This window comes from Leptinotarsa decemlineata, unplaced genomic scaffold, assembly GCF_025532065.1.
Source record: "Leptinotarsa decemlineata unplaced genomic scaffold, Ldec_3_MD MMD2_tig00026330_RagTag_RagTag, whole genome shotgun sequence".
Classification (NCBI taxonomy): Eukaryota; Metazoa; Arthropoda; class Insecta; order Coleoptera; family Chrysomelidae; genus Leptinotarsa; species Leptinotarsa decemlineata.
The window spans coordinates 559,318-578,995 of record NW_027412690.1 but is presented as its reverse complement, the minus strand read 5'-3'; the positions used below and the strand labels follow the sequence as shown (position 1 = coordinate 578,995).

The 19,678-nt window shown below is 36.3% G+C and overlaps 1 long non-coding RNA gene across 1 annotated transcript; it reads right to left on the bottom strand.

The window, feature by feature from the left end:
* Nucleotides 1-16,761: 16,761 nt before the first annotated feature.
* Nucleotides 16,762-17,820, bottom strand: LOC141485730 (uncharacterized). Its single transcript, XR_012467388.1, has 3 exons — nt 17,289-17,820; nt 17,012-17,102; nt 16,762-16,952 (listed from the first exon to the last, which is right to left on the bottom strand). It is a non-coding gene; the product is annotated as an uncharacterized lncRNA (long non-coding RNA).
* Nucleotides 17,821-19,678: the final 1,858 nt, after the last annotated feature.

Sequence of the window (19,678 nt, the reverse complement as noted above, 5' to 3'; positions counted from 1 at the left end):
CTGCTAGATTGAAGTGTTCATCTATTTCGAACCTTTGTAGGAGTTTGGTGCTTTCATCAGAGGTTGAGGAAATGTTTGAAGATCATCAGTGTTATTATATTGACTAGTGCCTCAGCTATACTTGTTGTCTTATAATAGTCATTTAATTTGGCTATACAGTTGATTATCACCCGCTAATGGTTCTATTTTCAGATGATTTTACATTAAACTTAGCACGGACTGGTTATCAGTTATATTAGGAATCGCTAGTTGAAGTTCCAGAAAATAACATACGTTTTTGCTCCCTCTTGAACATGTACAAAGTGTGTTTGAATAAGTGAATAAATCGTATACATGCATATACTGAGTTTTTATAGTAGTTTATATTATGTAATATAAACAAATGTGTGAATGCTAACATATGGGTAACTGTTAATCAAAACTACAAAATTCACAATTCCACCACTAATACAAGCGAATGGTTTAATTGCAACAATAGCCATAGAAGAAGCAAATCTACTAGCTGAACAATTTGCGTCTCATCCCACAGTCGATTTTCTGGGAAAAGTACCACCCACTATTCCTACACTAGAATCCACAATGCTGGAAATTACTTTTTGACAACGATTAATCAGGCGATTTTTGAAACGGCTCAATAACAACCAGGCGTCTGGTCCTGATGAAATGCCCGGCATCGTACTAAAAAATGAGCACCAGTATCTGTATCTGCAGAGTAGGGAAGGTGAGTGTAGCTAGCACTTAGGTCACATTGTACATCCTCCTGAGGAGTTGTCCTTTCCAGGAAGGTGGACAGGCCACTAGGAGACATTTCCTCCATATCAGCAGCATTTATTGACGATCACTCCGGAAACTCACATAGGACATGTCTGACAGTTTCATATTCCTGTTCACACATCCTGCATAGATATGTGTCCACTAGTCCCATATTTAGGAGGTGTTCCTTCAGTTGAAAGTGGCCAGTCAGAAATCTTACTGTTAAGCGTAGGTTTTTCCTGGTCATCGCCAGATATTTCTTCGGCGCCAGCTTCCAAGGGTCGCCCAGGGTAATCCTGGTACGACTGCATCCTTTGATTCCATCCCTTCTCTTTTGGGATTGAACATGGGTGTGACGTTTAGCTAGTTCTGCAATTATCGAAGTCATCAGGCCGCTTCCTTGGCTGAAGATTCGGCAATGCGATTACCTTCACTCCTGGCGTGGCCTTTAACCCACCTCAGGATAATGTTATTATCTACTGAGGCATTGGCTAAATCTTGGTGGCACTCTAATACTAGCCATAAGGTAACACGTTGACTGTTCAAGGCTAATAAGTCTTCTCTACTATCAGTTTGAACCACCTTGTTTTTTTCCAATTCTCCACTCAATCCTTGAGCTTAGTGATCTGAAGTAAACTCCACATCCTGAGCCTTCTTTGGTTTTCGAGCCGTCTGTATATATGCGTATTGCATTTGTAGCATCTGACTCTGTGTTCTATTTTATTTGTATTTTGTAGGGTTTATTGAACACAAACCTGGGTTCAATTGCATCACTTGCACTTGCAGAGGTTGCGCAGTAAGCGCCCTTCGCCATAGGCTCAGCCTCAATTGGCCCATTCCTACTCCGAGGTTTACACCAGCCATGCGCAATCGCAATATGGCCATTAACGCAACCTTCTTAACGTACAGGTCCAGATTGGTCAGCCCAGTAATTAATTCCATTGCTGCGGTTGGTGTTGTCTTCATGGCTCCTGTGATGTTTAAACAAGCCAATCGCTGTATCTGATATAATTTTTTGATGGCCGTAGAACTTTCGGTTCCCATGCAATTACTGCATAAGTTAATATAGGTCTTATTATTGCAGTGTAGATCCAGGTGACCCACTGTCCTCCAACATTGCTCATAATCCACTCGCACCAGTATTTTGCAGACTTTCCAACTTACAACTCCTGTTTCAGTTATTTATAAAGGTTCACTATATCGACCTATTATTGATTTCGGAATTTACAAATTCCAAAGCAAATTTTTCGTGAATACCTGCTCACATCTTTGGATACGTACATACGTTTCTTCTGATTTTTATAAGACAATAATAACAGAACGCGACTTCACACAGAGAGCAGAGCATATATGCCTATTGTTTCTGAACCGTGAAACCAACACGAATGGCCCTTGATGCAATTAATTAAAACCAAAAATTTTCAAGGTTATCAATTTCAATTTTCAAATCAGTAAGTACCTCTCTATCAACACAGAACAACAGAAAACTAAAATACTTCCTCAACCTTCAAAGTGGAGTAGAGCCAACGAAATTGCAAACTTTTTTCATCAGGTGAAGCGTATCGTTTTGTCAGGACGCTTAAATTCACTTTGAGTTTTGAATTTGCGATATATCGTGAGATATTCATTTATGTTATATAGTTTAAATAGCCATTATAATGTATTTTAAATTCAAAACAGTTTTAGCGTGTCAACTGTCATCATGCATAATTCTGAATTAACCTTGGTTAGAGAATAATTGCTGTCATCGAGATTTGAAGCCCTTTTTGATTCTCCTCCTGCGAGCTTTCCGAATATGTTATGTTGTTCGAATATTTACTTGGTTAGTTATGTAAGTGTTTAGGTTATAAAGTATAGTACATGGTGTACTTTGAATTTTCTTACCCTTTTTTTTTCTGGTAAGCAATCCCAATTTTTTCCCATCGCAGTTGTCATTTTTATTCAAATGTTGAATAAAAATGACAACTGCGTTTTTGAATATGCGTTTTGAGTATGTCTGAAAATTTTATGCAACTTCAATGCTTCAAATTACAATAACTGTTAATGCATGTGATTGATGATATTTTTTCAAATATGTCATAAGGATATTAGGGTGATTTTTTTTATTTTTCAACTTCTTCAGTAGTTGTTTGTTATAAAACTCAACAAAATCAAAGAGTTTCAGAATATTTGAGAAATTAAAAAAATAAAAATTTTAATTATTCATTGTACTCTCAATAATGTTGATTATGAAAAGAAAATACGTTTTATAATTGGAGAGCTGTCTGAATGAACATTTTTATACGTGGTAGTTTCATATGTCTTATGTGATTAGTTTTTGCACTTCTGTATATAAAGCAGATACATACGTGGAAAACAATGCATTTCGATGAATGGCAATTAAACGGCCGCTGACTTGGAATCATGATAAAGGCTACTTCGCTACTTCGCAACAATTCACTGAAAAATATCGATTTTTACATTTTGAATAGTTCAGGTATTCTAATCAAATATTATTTTGATCATGATGAGTTCAGATTTTTTTTTCCAGAAAAAATATGTGATCGAATTGACCGATACTTCATGAAATTCCATGATAATATATTTAAGTAACACTTCATAATGATTGTAAACTATTTAGTGAAACTATTACAAACTGAGTTTTACCCAAATAGAGATAAAATAGTTTCGATTAGATAACATGTATCTGAATAATTTCATTTTTAGCCATTTAATAACATAAATTCGTTCCGAACAAATTAAAATACAGTTGACTACATAGTTTTATAATTAGGGTTTGAGAGTGAACTTATTGTCTCCAAGTAACAGTTTCTCATGAAATTTCCAGCTTACAAAACCGCAAACACGTGTTGCAGTTTTGTATTATAAACTGTTCTCTGAAAAACTCACAATGAGGTATTACTTGAATACCTTATGGATTTTCATCAAGTATCAGCCAATTCCATCAGATGAAGTTAATGTGGAAAAATAATTCAAATTTGTATAAATGATAAAATTCATCTCTCTCAGCATATCTACACTTTAGGTGTAATGTGGTGGATAAATTGGGGTCCACTGGTTCAGTTAACGATCGACTTACACTCGTACGTCTTATATCTGAGGGCAAGTGATTAAACATCTTGACTCCATTGTAATAAATAGAATTTCTGACCGAATTTGTTATAGGAATTGGCAATTTTAACGCAGTGAAACGGATGCTATAAGAATGGCATGAAGCCTCAAATAGGGAGATATTTTTGTAATCGGCAAACCGATTCCAAAATGAACAAAGCAATCACTGTTTAAATCTTTTGCTCAACGAATTTGTGTCTGCACGAATCATGAGGTTTAATCTTACACATATACCTGATAGCCCGTTTCTGCAGTACTAATACAGACAGAAGTGCTGATGAATTGAATACTCCCCAAAACGGTATTCCATAACGTAGGTGGGATTCAACGAGGGCGTAATACACCGTTCTGGCAGTTTTGATTCCCAAATTTATTGAAGTTACTTTCACTGCATAACATCCAGAACAAATTTTACTTTTAAGTTGTTTGATATGTTCAATAAATTTGAGCTTATTGTCAATGTGAATACCTAGAAATTAAGATTGGGTCTCGTTCTTGATTACTAAGTTATCACCAAATGACAGGTCATCAAGAGCACATTTGAATGATGTTTTGTTATATTGAAGGATAGCAAATTAGCATCACACCACTCCTCGATTTTTTTCATATCACTAGATATTGCATTGTGTAAATCATTTCAGTTTTTGTTGTTCCACAATATCGTTCCACAATTTCCAGAAATACTCAAATTTGCAATGTCATTGACATATAATGAGAAAAAGATGGGTCCTAAAACTGATCCTCAAGGAACACCACACAAAATTTCTTTTTTTTCTGAAAGTTCTATCCTTACCATTTGATTCCTTCCTGAAAGGTAAGATTCAAACCATTTACGGTTGATTATCTGAACACGTTGAATGAATTTGGATATATATTCACAATAAACGCACCTACCAGAATACAAGGAAACAGTAAATCATTTTTGGACCATATTCTCATAAAATTGAAAAATTCTGATCAAACTGAAAATATTCTACCCATCGTATTGAAAACAACAATAACAGACCACTTCTCTAGTTTACTTCAGATTGTATTTGCGAAAAAATAAAACCAAACGTTAACAAAAAAAAAGATTTGTAAAATACATCAACACCAACTAAATACGCCTTCAGCAATATTATCTGGGAGGATGTATACACTGCACCTACACCAGACTCTGCAACAAAAAATTTCATCAAAATAACTATAAAAGCACTAGAAACATGCACAGATAAACGCCAGATTCACAGAAAAAATACCAGAATACCACCCTGGTTAACGGATGGATTATTACGCTCTATCAACAAAAAAAAACATCATGTTTAGCAACATGCAAAAGCATTATCATGATGAGGATCTGAAGAAAGAATACAAAAACTACAGAAACAAGCAAAGATTAAAACTGCTTTAATCTTCCTCTTTGAAGATGATCACTTGGTGATCGAAACACGTGTCGAGGTCTGACTGTCTGTTCAAAATCTGTTTTTCCGTTAACCAGCTGTCGCACCCCTACGAACGACAACCCTCAAAAGTAGAAACTTGTGCGAGCTAAGGATTACCGAGGTCTTACCTTTTAACGTGTGATTCCTAACACGGGTTGGACGATAGCAAGTGAAGATCGATCGTTCAGACTAGGGCTTGAACCACCAACCAACACGGCAGTCAATTCGAGTGAGTGAACAAAGCACCCACGCCGAACCGCTTGGCTACCGACCGATTTGGTGTTGTGTTGATGGGTCCAAACATGGTCTGCTATTTCATGTTTGGACCCATCAACACAACATCGAGTGGTCCCAAGCTGAGATCTTGCACAGAGAGGAACATTGGTTCAGGAGAAAATTTAAGGAAGCCGCATACATGTTGTCCAACAACGTATTCAGCCAGGCCAGCGTAGATATACGAAACATATGGAAACCCATCATCAAACGAAAAATGACCAACTCCCGCCAAAACGGTCATCTCTCACGAAATCAGTGAAGCGGAAAATGGAAAGTAGAGAAAGTGAAAGTATTTCAACGACCTAAAAAATAGTCATATCTCGGAGGAATCAGTCCAGTCATCACCCGAAGACGATTGTAGATACCAACAATCGAAACGTCGTGAACTAACGTGACTTGGAATCTCTACACTTTTTTATTTTTTGTTATTTTCTTTTTTCATTCCCTTAATTTTTATTTATTCAATTATTATATTTTTACTTGTAGGTTATTTCACTATCATTTCATTTCAGGTTTATTGTTGCTTAATAGAATTGTTATTTTCAACTATTCTTCTTTAATTATTCTTTTTTATTTGTTTCAGGGATTTCAAATCATTTTATATAGTAGACAATGGGAGTCCGAACTAGTGAAAGGCCCTGCACCTTGTGTCAGGAACCTCTATACCCATCACGCGACTGCGGTAGACTAAGGTGTTGAAGACACCATCCTGGGAAGCCATGATGAACCCCTCAGTTTCCGACTTCAGCCCACTCGACCTGAGAAAAGCAAACGTCAGGCGCTTTGATAAGCCAAGGTCCCCAATGTTATTGAAGAAGACCCCATGCAGTGGCTTATCCTTGTGTCTCTGCCGAAGTAAGGTGATCTCTGCAGTTTTTATCTGAGCTTTTTGCTGAACGGGTTCCAACTCGGTGACAGAGTTTATTAATATTATTATTATTATGTTTGAGCGTCATTTCTCTGTAGCCGTATTGGTGATTTTTTCTTAGCAAGATGATCAACGCAATCAAACGCCTTAGAACGATCAAAAAAGACCGCAGCTGCTACATTATCAGAATTAAACTTTGAATAATTATCATAAAGAAATGAAAAGATGGCATAGTGTGTATTTTTATTGTTTTGAAAACCAAACTGGCTTTCACTTAAGATATTGTGGTGTTGTGGGAAACCGTCAGACGTATTTTCACAAGTTTTTCGATAACTTTGGCTATAGTTGGAATGAGAGAGATCCGGCGAAGATTCCCGGGATCATCTGAATGTTATATACTACACATAATGTCTTCAATAGATCTTTCAAACGAAGGAAAAACTTCGATGATATCTCACACACATTTTGTTTTATTCAAATTTAAAAATAATGTGCGCCCTATATATGAAATATGTTAATTACCATGAACCTGGTCACTGAAGGTGTCAGACCCTCCAGAATTTCTTAAAGGAAGACTGTTCTTTATAGAAACTGAAAATCCTAACCACATCGACCAATTCTGCATCAATACTTGAAACGGCTTTTATAGGAACACTTGGAATTCCATCTGTTTCAGCACGGAATTTATATTTGAATTTTCAAACTTTGCGACGCGATCGTTGATATTCGAACGCAGTCTAGCTGCGGTACTTGTGGTGCCACTCGAGACGGTACAGGTCCTTTTCATGTCCTTTTCATCCGGGAACAGACGGCCTGGCCTGGACGAGTTCCAGAGGGCCAGACAATCGGTGACCTTTGTGCGGCCGGCATATGAATGCCCTTTACTGCCATTATTCGCGTTTCCCTTTCATGGTATCGCACAACAAGGAAGAATGGCTGTCGCGATATAGATGTCCTTGAGAGCAGAAATTGCCGCGTACGGGGTGCATGCGATAGTTATTGAGATATTGATTCAGATGATGAGAAAGGAAAGTTATAAAATTTCAGCTGTAGCAACATCAAAAATAGAGGCAAGAGTTTAAAAAGAGAAAGAGAAAGATACGTTTGTTTGAAGGTGGTTGACAATGTTTCGTGGTGTATTTCATCAGTTCGGACTTAAAAATCAAAAAAGATTAACCGAAAATAAAAATTTTATAAAACAAAAACTGAAATTACAAAGAAATGACATACAACAACAACCAAACAAATAAACATTGAAATAATAATACAAGCTGAAAAAATTGCAAGGAATTGCATTTACCGGATACCCTGCGAGTGCGGAGAATCATACATCGGTGAAACTAAGAGGCCATTGAAAGTTCGCATTGCTGAGCACAAGAAACACACACAGCGAAGAGAAACCAGCAAATCCGGAATAGCAGAGCATGTTTGGACTCATCAACACAACATCAAGTGGGCTCAAGCTGAAATCATCCACAAAGAGGAACACTGATTTAGGAGAAAATTCAAAGAAGCCGCGTATATGTTGTCCAACTACGCATTTAATCAAGCTAGCGTAGAGATACGTAACATATGGAAACCTCTAATCAAGCGAAAAACGACCAACTCCCGCCAAACGGTCATCTCCCGCCAAAACCAATGAAGCGGAAAGATGGAAGAGGGGATGGGTGAAACCACTCGAATGACCTATAAATAGTCAGATCTCGGAGGAATAAGTCCAGTTATCACCCGAAGACGATTGTGGATACTAACAATCGAAACGTTGTGACATAACTTGGTTTGAAATCTTTTAATTTTTATCACTCCATTGTATATAATTGAGTTCTTGATTTGTCTACTTGTTGGAATAGAAACCCTTAATTGGCTAGCTATTCTAGTATTATTGTGGTGAGGCGGAGAAGTAAAGGTACCTTTGTTCTTGTGTATAAGGCATGCTGATTCAAGAATGAACAATGAAGTCACAGTTAAAATTTCATACATTAAAAACAGTGACTTCAATGGTCATTCCACTTTGCTCCATAGAGATACCGTACCGAGCGTTTTTGTATTATGAAAACAGATTGAAACAGCTAATTACTGACTACACCCCCAAAATGCTATGTAATACCTTAAATGAGAGTCTATGAGGGCATAATAAACATTTTTTGCTGCGTGAAATACTAGTTCCTTTGATACTATTCTGAGTGCAAAACACTTGGAGAAAAGTTTCTTGTTTATAATGCCTATATGGTCCTCAAATTTCAGACACTCATCGATAATGATTCCCATGAATTTTGTAGAGATCTTATTTTCCACTACTGTAATTTTCATATGAATTTCTGGTAGATTGCACTTAAAGGTGATTATACTAGTTTTTTCAGTGTTGAATAAAGGCAAATCCAAAAACACAAAAATCTTAAAAAGTGGCCGAACTGTTCTTGAGTTCTTTCATTATTATTTTCATTGATGAAATGTGATATTTTAATTCTTATTACCCTTTTCACGAAAAAGAAATTCAAAAATACAAAAATCATAAAAATTTGTCCAGACGTTCTTGAGTTCTTTTATTATTATTATTATTATTGATGGAATATAATATTTCAATACTCAATGTTCTATTCCCGATGAAGATCCAAATACACATAAATCATAAAAATTGGTCCTGTTGTTTTCGAGTTTCAGAACGAGTAACGAACAGCAATTCATTTTTATATTCATTATTATTTTTATTGATGAAATATCATTTTTTAATACTTACTATTCTATTCCCGACGAAAACAAAAAACATAAAAATTGGTCCAGCCGTTGTTGAGTTTTTTTATTATTATTACTATTCATATTGATGAAATATCATATTTTATTATTTATCATGCTATATTATCCTATTACCGATAAAGATAAATCCAAAAAGACAACAATCATAAGGTTTGGTCCAGTCGTTCTTGACTTCTTTCATTATTATTATTTTTATTGAGGAATTATCATATTTCAATACTTATTATCCTATTTCCGATAAAGACGAATCCAAAAACACGTAAAATCATAGAAATTGGTCCAGCCGGTCTCGAGTTCTTTCATTATCATTATTATTCTTCTTTCAGTTTCTCATATTCACTCACCTATTGAATTTTCTCTGGACTTCCACAAATGATTCAAAACCAAAGTTATCCAAATCGATCGAGCCATTCTCGAGTGTTAGCAAGACTAACGAACAGCAATTTATTTTTATATATTAGATTATCAATAATAATTTTGCTGATAAAATATCATTTTTCAATACTGTTCTATTTCCAACGAAGACGAGTTCTTTTTTTTCCACCGTAGTGTGCGCTGGTCAGGCCCTATCCCCCGAAGCCTCGATACATTCGGGAGGGCGCGCCAGCATTATCAACCAATGACCACTCCCCACACTGTGGGGTAAGTGATCATTGGGTCCGAGAATCATGTGCCCTGAGCAAGCGCAGTGAGCCAAGAATGACAGCCTTCTGCATCTGTGCGGCTAAGATCTCTGCCTTAGTGCGGCAATCCGGTATGATTTTAAGATTCGAGAGTAGAGAGGACATCATTCCACCAAGGACTCCAATAATCAGAACAACCATCTTGACAGAGTGATCTGGATAGAGTCTGCGGAGTTTGAAGAGAAAATCTCGATATTTTATCCGTTTTTCCTCCTCTTTTCTGACGATATTCGTCTCGCCAGGAGCTGACAACTTCACGACAAATATCGTTTTGGTCTGGTAGTCGAGAAGGACTACATCAGGCTTATTAGCTTGTATGAGCCTGAGGGTGGGGAATGAATAGTTCCAATAAATTCGGCACTTCTCGTTTCCCACAACGGATTCAATATCCCCCGGAGCGTAGGGCAACACCGGTGTCTCGTCAATACCGTAAGAGTGCCGTAGATGGTAATGTCGATGGATATAGGTCGAGACCGCATATGCTGAACATGCTGATAGCAAATGCATTAGGGTCTCGGGCACCTCGCGACAGGACCTGCACCTTGTGTCAGGAAGCTCTATACCCATCACGCGACTGCGGTAGACTAAGGTTTTGAAGACACCATCCTGGAAAGCCATGATGAAGCCCTCAGTTTCCGACTTCAGCCCACCGACCTGAGAAAAGCGAACGTCAGGCGCTTTGATAAGCCAAGGTCTCCAATGTTATCGAAGAAGACCCCATGCTATGGCTTATCCTTGTGTCTCCGCAGAAGTAAGGTGATCTCTGCGGCTTTTATCTAAGCTTTTTGCTGAACGGGTTCCAACTCGGTGACAGAGTTGTAGTCAACTCGTTCAGAGTCGAAAACTATACCGAGTTCATCAGCTGCTCGGGCAGCTGCCCTAAGGAGAAAAGCTCCAATTCCTACTCTCTCATGATCACGGACCATGCAGAGAAGGGGATCTGAACTCCTGACGACTTTACAGGCTGTATCCAGTACCATTCTGTCATGTAGACACTCCAAACTCAAAAGTCCACGGCCTCCCTGTTGTCGGGGGAAGTACAACCGTGGAACGGTTGTACTCCAAACGAGTAGAGTAAGATTGGAACGGCAAGCATATTTGTTGCAGCAACTTTGTTCTTCCCCGACAGTTCCGATGACCAGATCTGTCGAAGTTTGTGCTGATACTTGCCGCGGAGAGGGTTTTTCACTGCAGTTACCTCTTGTGAGTTGCGTTGTTCCACCCCGAGGTAAGTATACGTCTCTTCGGCATCCAGATGGTGTAGGATGCTTCTATCTATGAGCTGCACAGCCTCTCCGTAGTCCCCGCATCGTCCTCTTTTGAGATGAACCATTGCACAGTTGTCTATCCCGAATTTCATACCGATAGCATGCGTGTACTCTTCCACCACCCTCAAGGACTGATGGAGATCCTTCTCTCCAGAGGCATAAAGTTTAAGATCATCCATATAAAACAGATGGGTGACCTTGTGCCTCCCGTTTCCGGGGGTGCCACAGTTATACCCTCGAGTATTTCTGAGCGCAACGGATAATGGCAATAGTGAGATGCAGAATAGAAGGGGGCTGAGGGAATCACCCTGAAATACACCCCTTCTGAAAGTGACCCACCCTGTTTGAACTCTTGCTTGACCAGATGTTATGGTGAAGCGAGTTCGCCAAAGTGGTATCAGTTGTTCAATGCATCTCACTCTGTTGTCGGGTACCGCAAGGCATCTGAGCAAATGCAAGATGAGCTCATGCGAAATTGTATCAAATGCCTTACGGTAATCGATCCAGGCCATAGAGAGGTTACGCTTATATTGTATCGAGTCCTGCGTTACACATCTATCGATGAGCAGGTTCTCTTTACATCCAGCGTCTCCTCTCTTCCAACAATGACGAGTTCTTTTATCATTATTATTATTAATATTATTAATTTTTTTTCTTTTTTCATATTTACTCACCTTTTGAACCTGGATTTCCACAAATAATTCAATACCAAAATTAGCCAAACCGGTTCAGCCGTTCTATAATTTTAGCAACACGAACAGCAATTCATTTTAATATATTAGAATATGGAATTAATATGAACACGCCTGAGGCAGGTATTATATAAAGAAACACGTGCTGAGTTTCTGTGAACTGTTTGGTGAAAATCCCACGATGAAGTTTATCGGCCTCACAGAAATCTGCATTAAGCAGAAATGCTCAATTCCTGCTGACCATGCATGCAGATTTGAAATCTTGATGTCTTTACATGCTCCATCCAGTACAATTCTGTCATGCAGACACTCAAAACTTGGAAGTCCACGGTTTCCCTATATGTATAACAATAGAACAGACGATTTGGGATGATTCATTTTTCAACACTCCACGTAGAGTTCATATGGCTCATCTTGGGTTCACCCTTCTACTCCAAATGATAAAAAAAAGTTGGAACGGCGAGCAAATTTGTAGCAGCAACTTCGTTCTTTCCCGACATTTCCAATGAGTATGTATGTCACAGTTCATTGTTATTATTATTTATACTTTATGATACCTAAAAACAATCACTAGTCACTAAAGGCAAATAGTAAAAAAATGTATGGCAATAACAATATTCAACAAATTCCATAAGATCAATTGATGAAACAAAACGTCCAAAAAACAAAAAGACAGAACGAATAAACATAAAAACAACTGGGGAACACTATAATGATGAAAACTCCTAAATACAAAAACAAACACAATAGGAACAAATTACATCTCACAAAAAACCTACACCGTTGAAAACGTTAAAACCCCTCCAGAGCAATATTATACCCAAATTAAAATAATTTTGGAATAATCGCCTGTTTCACAGGATGAAAGAGCCCAATCCCCAAACATTAGTATAACATTAGGACCTACTTTTGCATCACAAAAGGCCATTCAGCCAGCAGGATTTGAAATCCATCGAAACAGCACACGTTAACGACAGTTTATATCCTCTCTATGAACCTTACGGACCACGAAATAAAGAGTTTCACCAGAGAAAACATCGCCCAGCCGTGCTCTTCCAGTCAAAGTCGTCCTAGGTCAAGGGATTATTGTGTGCTCTTTCTTAAAATATTTTTTGGATTAAAGGGAGGCACGGAGGGGATTTCCATTGTTAAGCGTGCTCCACAAAACTGGTGGAAACATTATAAAGGAAGATTAATTACTGCTTCGCTAAAAACGTTTAATATGGTTTTCATGTTGTGCCCTCTCCGGGAGCGGGATTTTTATCTACAGGAAGCCAACGAGGCAAAAAATGAGCAATATTCACAGAGGGCAATTATGTTTGAGCGGGATTTGAATCGGGGTATACTTGGATGGAGATTTTGAAGTAATTGTATGCTACATGATATTGCAGTGTAAGCACAAATGATGAGTTTTTAATTCGCTTCATTCCTTTTCACAGCACTACAGGATTTTTTTTCAAATACAGGGAGTATATACAGCTTGTCAAATCTAGAAAGTCATTTCAAAGTTTCGGCTCAGGGTCTCCCCTAAGATGCGTGTGGTAGAAAACCCTTGAAGGCGATTTGAGCTCAGATTATAAGTTTCCATATGTTGCGTATCTCTACGCTAGCTTGGCTAAATACTTTGTTGGACAACATATATGCGGCTTCTTTGAATTTTCTCCTAAACCAGTGTTCCTCTTCGTTGATGATTTCAACTTGAGACCATTTGATGTTTGCTCTGTTATTCCTAATTTGCTGGTTTCTCCTCGTTGTGTGTGTTTCTTGTGCTCGGCAAAGCAAACTTTCAATGGCCTCTCATTTTCACTGATGTATGATTCTCAGCACTCGCAGGGAATCCGGTAAATGCAATTCTTGGAATCGCGATTCGCGTTTTCTGGCCTGGTTTTCGTAAGTCTGCTACAGATAGTGTTCCCAGATCTGAAGCAGGCTCTGAAGTTATACTTGGTCCCAATTCTTCTTAGCTTTCCGACAATCCTCTGATGTAGGGAAGTACAAGTACTCTTTGTGGCGGCTTCTCTTCCTTGTGGGCTCTTGCTGATTTCCAGCCAGAGTCTGTTCCACCATCACATTGGTGTAACCATTCCGTTGAAGGTCATTTTTGATGATACCTTGTTCATTTTCGAAACCTTCATTTGTATTACAGAGCCCGAAAGCACGGTCTAATAGAGTCTTGATGATTCCTCTCTTAGTCAATTGATGGTGGTTGGATTCCTGGTTCAGATTTTGTCCCGTGTGAGTGGGTTTTCGGTATACACATGTTTCCCTTTTAGTGTCGGACCTCTTCACCAAAACGTCTAAGGATGGCAATTCGTTGTGGACTCCTCCAATGGCCAGAGTTTCGAACCACTCCATGTATATATCGGCTATAACCGGTGAAAGTGGCGAACCCGTTGGCAGTTCCTCATATTACGTAAAGAATTCGTTCTTCAGTTGGAAGTAGCAGTTTCGTACACAGTATCCTATTAATTCCATGATTATTTGTATCGGTAAGTTTGTTCTATCTTTCAGGAACCCATATTTGGATAGCTTCCTCTGTATGATTTGAAGTGCTTCTTCTATAGGAACGTTGGTGCAGAGGCTTTCTACGTTGAAACTGATCCTAGTAGTGACTCTAGTAGTTTGACAAAATGCCTAGAATTCTTCACAAAAGATGATGTTTTTCCTTGCAGTGGTTTTATTATTAGTAGTGAAAAACTGGACAAGTTTTGAGTAGCTGAATCTTTGGAGCTAATGATCGGTTTGAGCAGAACTTAAATTTTCGGTAGGCCATACAAGTGAGGGTTCTTGCTGTGGTGCAGTGTAAATGATGATCTCTTTCTCTTTCCGAAAAATAGACTTGGTGATTTTCCAAAATCTGGTACAACTTTCTTTCAATTGATGCAGTAGCGTCCCCTACGATCTTTGTGTATTTTCCTTTCTGAAGCACCTCTTCGACTTTCTGTTCGTAGAGATCACTATCCATCACAACAGTAGCATTTCCCTTATCTGCAGTTAAGATCTTGATGTTGTTATCTCTACGTAGGCCGTTCAGAGTTTTTTGTTCTTCATCGCTGATGTTAGATGTTAGAACTCAGTCTCGATCTAGGTGTTCTCTGATTTTCCATCTGAATTCTTCTGCCTCGATCTGATCAATAAGGAAACTGGTGGATTCTACTGCAGTTACTATTTCCAAAGTGGGCACGGATGTTGGTGCAATGGCGAAGTTTACACCTTTCCTCAGAAAGGATTCCTCTATGCCTGTGAGCGGGCGGAAACTCATGTTAACGATGTTGGCGGATTCGTAGTTGTCCTGTTTTCGGTCTGCATTTGGACATTGTTGCAATGTTTACAAGTGGTACGAGCTTTTTACATAAAGTCAAGAAGATGTGAATGACGACGCTCTCCCTAGACACCTCAGCACATCAACAACAGATGAAAATGTTGAGAAGATGAAGCAAATTCTTATGGATATTCGTCGAATCAATTATGGAAGCAATAATGCTGATGATTAAAAGTTCTTGGTTGCTAACTCATTTGAAAATCTCATGAGGACAATTCATTCAGAAGATTCTACTAGTAAATTCGATCCCAAAATTAGACAAAAAAAAATTGTTGTCCTTCGAAAAAATATAAGACGAATTTTTTCTGAAAGATTATTCATCATCACCAAATCCGCCCAATGCATTATAAAACGAAGAGGAAAGCCCTACATATCAGCGAAGGAGACAAAATGGAAGGGCTGAACACCTTGCTTTTCTGCGGTCTTTTCCATGATAAATACGTAAATGTGGTCGTGAACGCTCCTTCAAACAACGCACGCACGAACTCATTTCCATATCCTTCTGTTGTCCTGGCTGAAAGCATCAACTATACTACGAACGTCAGAGTCGCAGTAAGGAGGACCTCGAAAGAATACATAAGAGAAAAATGGTTTCTTTGTTGAAGTTCACAACATAATAACAACGGTTCAGTAATAATTAGGATTTCAGGTGTTCACTATTAGAGAAAAACAGGTGTTCAGTATTCAGAGAACATCCAGTATTTGAGAAAAATATCTGAGAAAAACGTTATTTTTATAAAATATCAGAGAAAAACATCAGAGAATACCAATAATGGAGTTTAAATCGAGAGTCGAAAGAATAACAACGATTTATTCAAAAATTATTATGAATTCAGGTGTTCAATGTTGGAGCAAAACATAAGAGAAAATCATTATTAGAGAAAAACGTTCTCTCCATAGAAGTTTATGTCAAGACTCAAAATAATAGCAATTGTTCATTTTTCAAAGTTAATGAGATATTCAGGTGTTCAATATTAGGGAAAACCGGTGTTCAATTTTAGGGGAATATATCGGGGGTCATCGATAGTAAAAAAAGCATAAGAGAAAAACGTTCTTTTCATAAAAGTTTACATCACAATTGTTCATTATACAAAAATGATTGGGAGTCCATGTATTTGATATGAGAGAAAAACGGGTTTTCAATATCAGAGGAAAACAGCCGTTCAATATCATTGTTAAAGGAAAACATTGGAGAAAAACGTTCTCTTCATAGAAGTTCATATCGATAGTCGAAAGAATAACAATTTTTCATTACTTAAAAATGATAAGGGATTCATGTTTTTGACAATATTAGAGAAAATCATAAGAGAAAAACATTATCATCTTTAAAGTTTAATCAAGAGATAAAAAAATAACAACGATTTATTATAAAAAAATAATTAGGAATTCAGGTGTTCAATATTAGAAAAAAAAGTTAAAGAACATCAATATTGAAGAAAAATATCAGAGAAAAACATTCACTACATATAATTATATCCAGACTCGAGATAATAACAATTGTTCATTATTGAAAGGTAATTTCATTTGCTGATGACACGGTGATTTTATATACAGCAAATTCATGGGATGAAGTTAAGAGAATTGCAGAGCAAGATATGCAAAAATAACAGCATGGTTTAAAAGTAATTTATTGACGGTAAATGTGGATAAAACACATATATTACCATTCACATCTTACGAATCATATTTACCCAGATATAGAACAATACGTTTGGACAACTACGATGTAGAACTCACAACATCTGTAAAGTATCTAGGGATCTTTTTAGATTCCTTCTTGAAATGGAATATTCATATTGAAAATCTGAAAAAAAGAATAAGATCAATGCTCTATAAATTTTACTTATGTCGTCAAATACTTACTATCAATATGCTAAAGACCGTATATTTTGCTCTGGTCGAATCTCTGTTGAGTTACGGAATAGTTGGGTGGGGCGGTGTTAGGAAGATTTACCTAAAACAATTGGAAGTTGTACAAAAAGCAATACTCAAAATAATGTTATCTAAAATAAGAACTTTTCCAACTGATCAATTATATGAGGATTTAGTAATCATGGATATTCGACAATTATATGTAAAATATATTTTGAATTTTGCATTAAATAACCAGACATATTTTGAAAAAGTACATCATACTCACCGAACAAGGGCATTGATTTCAGATTATTTCAAAATTCCAAGAGCACAGAAAGCTGTTGAGCAGAGAACTTTTACCTATCTAGTACCTAAAATATACAACACATTGCCAGAAAGTATAAGAATTATTTGTAGCAAACATATATTTAAGAAGAACATTAAAGAGTGTATTCTCAAAACGGATAGAACCTTTTTTCATGTGATAATTGATCCTTAGTAAAGAAAACAAATTGAGTTGACGCAATTAACACATATCTCAGATAGAACAGTGTTTCGAACTGATTATTAAAAATTCCATTTCTATTTATTTTACTTTATTTATATTTATAGTTTCTTTTTCTGTTGTATCTCTTTTCAAAATTTGATTCGCTAGCAGTATTCATTAATTAAATTATCTAATTATACTCATTCTGCTTGTAAGTAGTTGTCATAGACAGGTTCGCCAGAACCTAAATGACTGAACTATTTTATTTGCAAATCTGAAAATGATTGAAATTTAGTACATGTATTTTGTTATTGCGAATAAAAATTATTATTATTATTGATTAGAAATTCAGGTGTTCGTAGAAGTTTATGCTGAGAGTCAAATTCAGGTGTTCATAGAAGTTTATGTCGAGAGTCAAAAGAATAACAATTGTTTATCATTAGAAAATAATAAGAATTTCGTTTGTTTGATTTTAGAGAAAAATAAGTTTTCAATATTAGAGAAATACAGCAGGAAACATCAATATTAGAGAAAAACAAGAGAAACATTATCGTTGAATAACAACATTTTATTATTCAAAAATGAGTAGGAATTCATGTACCTATTCAATATTAGGGAAGAAGAGGTATTTAGTAATAGAGGAAAGTGAGTATTCAATATCAGACAAAAACATCAGTATTAGAGAATAACATGGGAGAAAAATGTCTCTTCATAGAAGTTCATATCGAGTGTCGAAAGAATAACAATTGTTAATTATTAAAAAATAATTATGAATTAATTTGTTTGATATTAGAGAAAACAGGTTTGCAGTATTAGAGAAAATCATTATGAAACATCAATATTAGAGAAAAACATTACCGTTTTTAACGTTTATATCGAGAGTTAAAAGAAAGAGAAAATCATTCTGAAACATCAATATTAGAGAAAAATATTATCGTTTTCAACGTTTATATCGAGAGTTAAAAGAATAACGGTTTATTATTCAAAAATAATCAGGAATTCAAGTGCTCGATATTCCTGATTGAACATTTCTGAAGAATCTGTTGTGTAGTGAAACACGTGTTTTATAAACTATGTAGTGAAAATCTCACAATATAGTGTTACTTGAATGTGATATCAGATATAATGGATTTTCATCAACTGTACCACCACTATAACATATTTAATTGTTCATAGATTCGTGATCATAATAAATTTCAACTAATCTTTGTTTGTATGTGTGTGCGCGCTGATCTCATAAACCACTTGTCCGATTTAGGGGCGGTTTACACACCGATGTGTTATTATAAGCTTTGCTTTATACAAATCGGTTCATAAATGAAATATTCATTTTCTCTCAAAATAATAAAAAAATAATGATTCAGAATGTTTAATATACAGGGCGTTCCAACGAAAACTTGACCTCCCCTGTGAGTCAGAATCGGACGTGTAATCGAAAATTTCAAAGAACACGTTAATTTTCATTTCTAGAGGGACTAATTCTGATTTGAGAATCATACCCGAACCTTCACCCCCCTGCGAAATCGGTTCATTCGTTATTGAGAAATGAAATGTATAACGTTTTATTTGAGAAAAAACAGAAAATTCGCTGTCGATCATTTTCATGAGGAAATGAAAAACAAATAATATTAGTGGAAACAAAATCTTAGCTTTGGAATCTATTGATAATTTATTAAAAATAAATATTTGAACCTCATAATAGAAATTTTATTAGTTCATATCGACTTTTTTCTGGTTTTAAACTTCTTCAATATGAAAAAAATGTAATGTTAGTTGTGCTTGTCGTATTCAAAAATGTTTTTTATCAGAATCATTAGCTGGGAATTTTATAGATACCGATATTATTGAACAATATATTAAATTTATGCAGTAATTTATCGGAGAAAACCATTCGATTTCCTTTTCTACATCTGCATAACTTTTTTATTTTCGGATTCTGTATGGTAAAAATACTCAATGCTGATATTCTTTGCCAAAAATGTCTTTCGTCCAAATATTTATGTATCTTCATTTACTATTAGGGATACGTATATAAATAAATGTGATATGGAGAAAACAAGTTACCCATTCTATTTGCATTGCTGATATTTTCCGATTACAGTAGGTATGTACAAATTATTTAAATATATCATTTCAGTAAATCTTTTCCCAAGTTGTTAAACCCATACTCAATATCTGATGACATATTG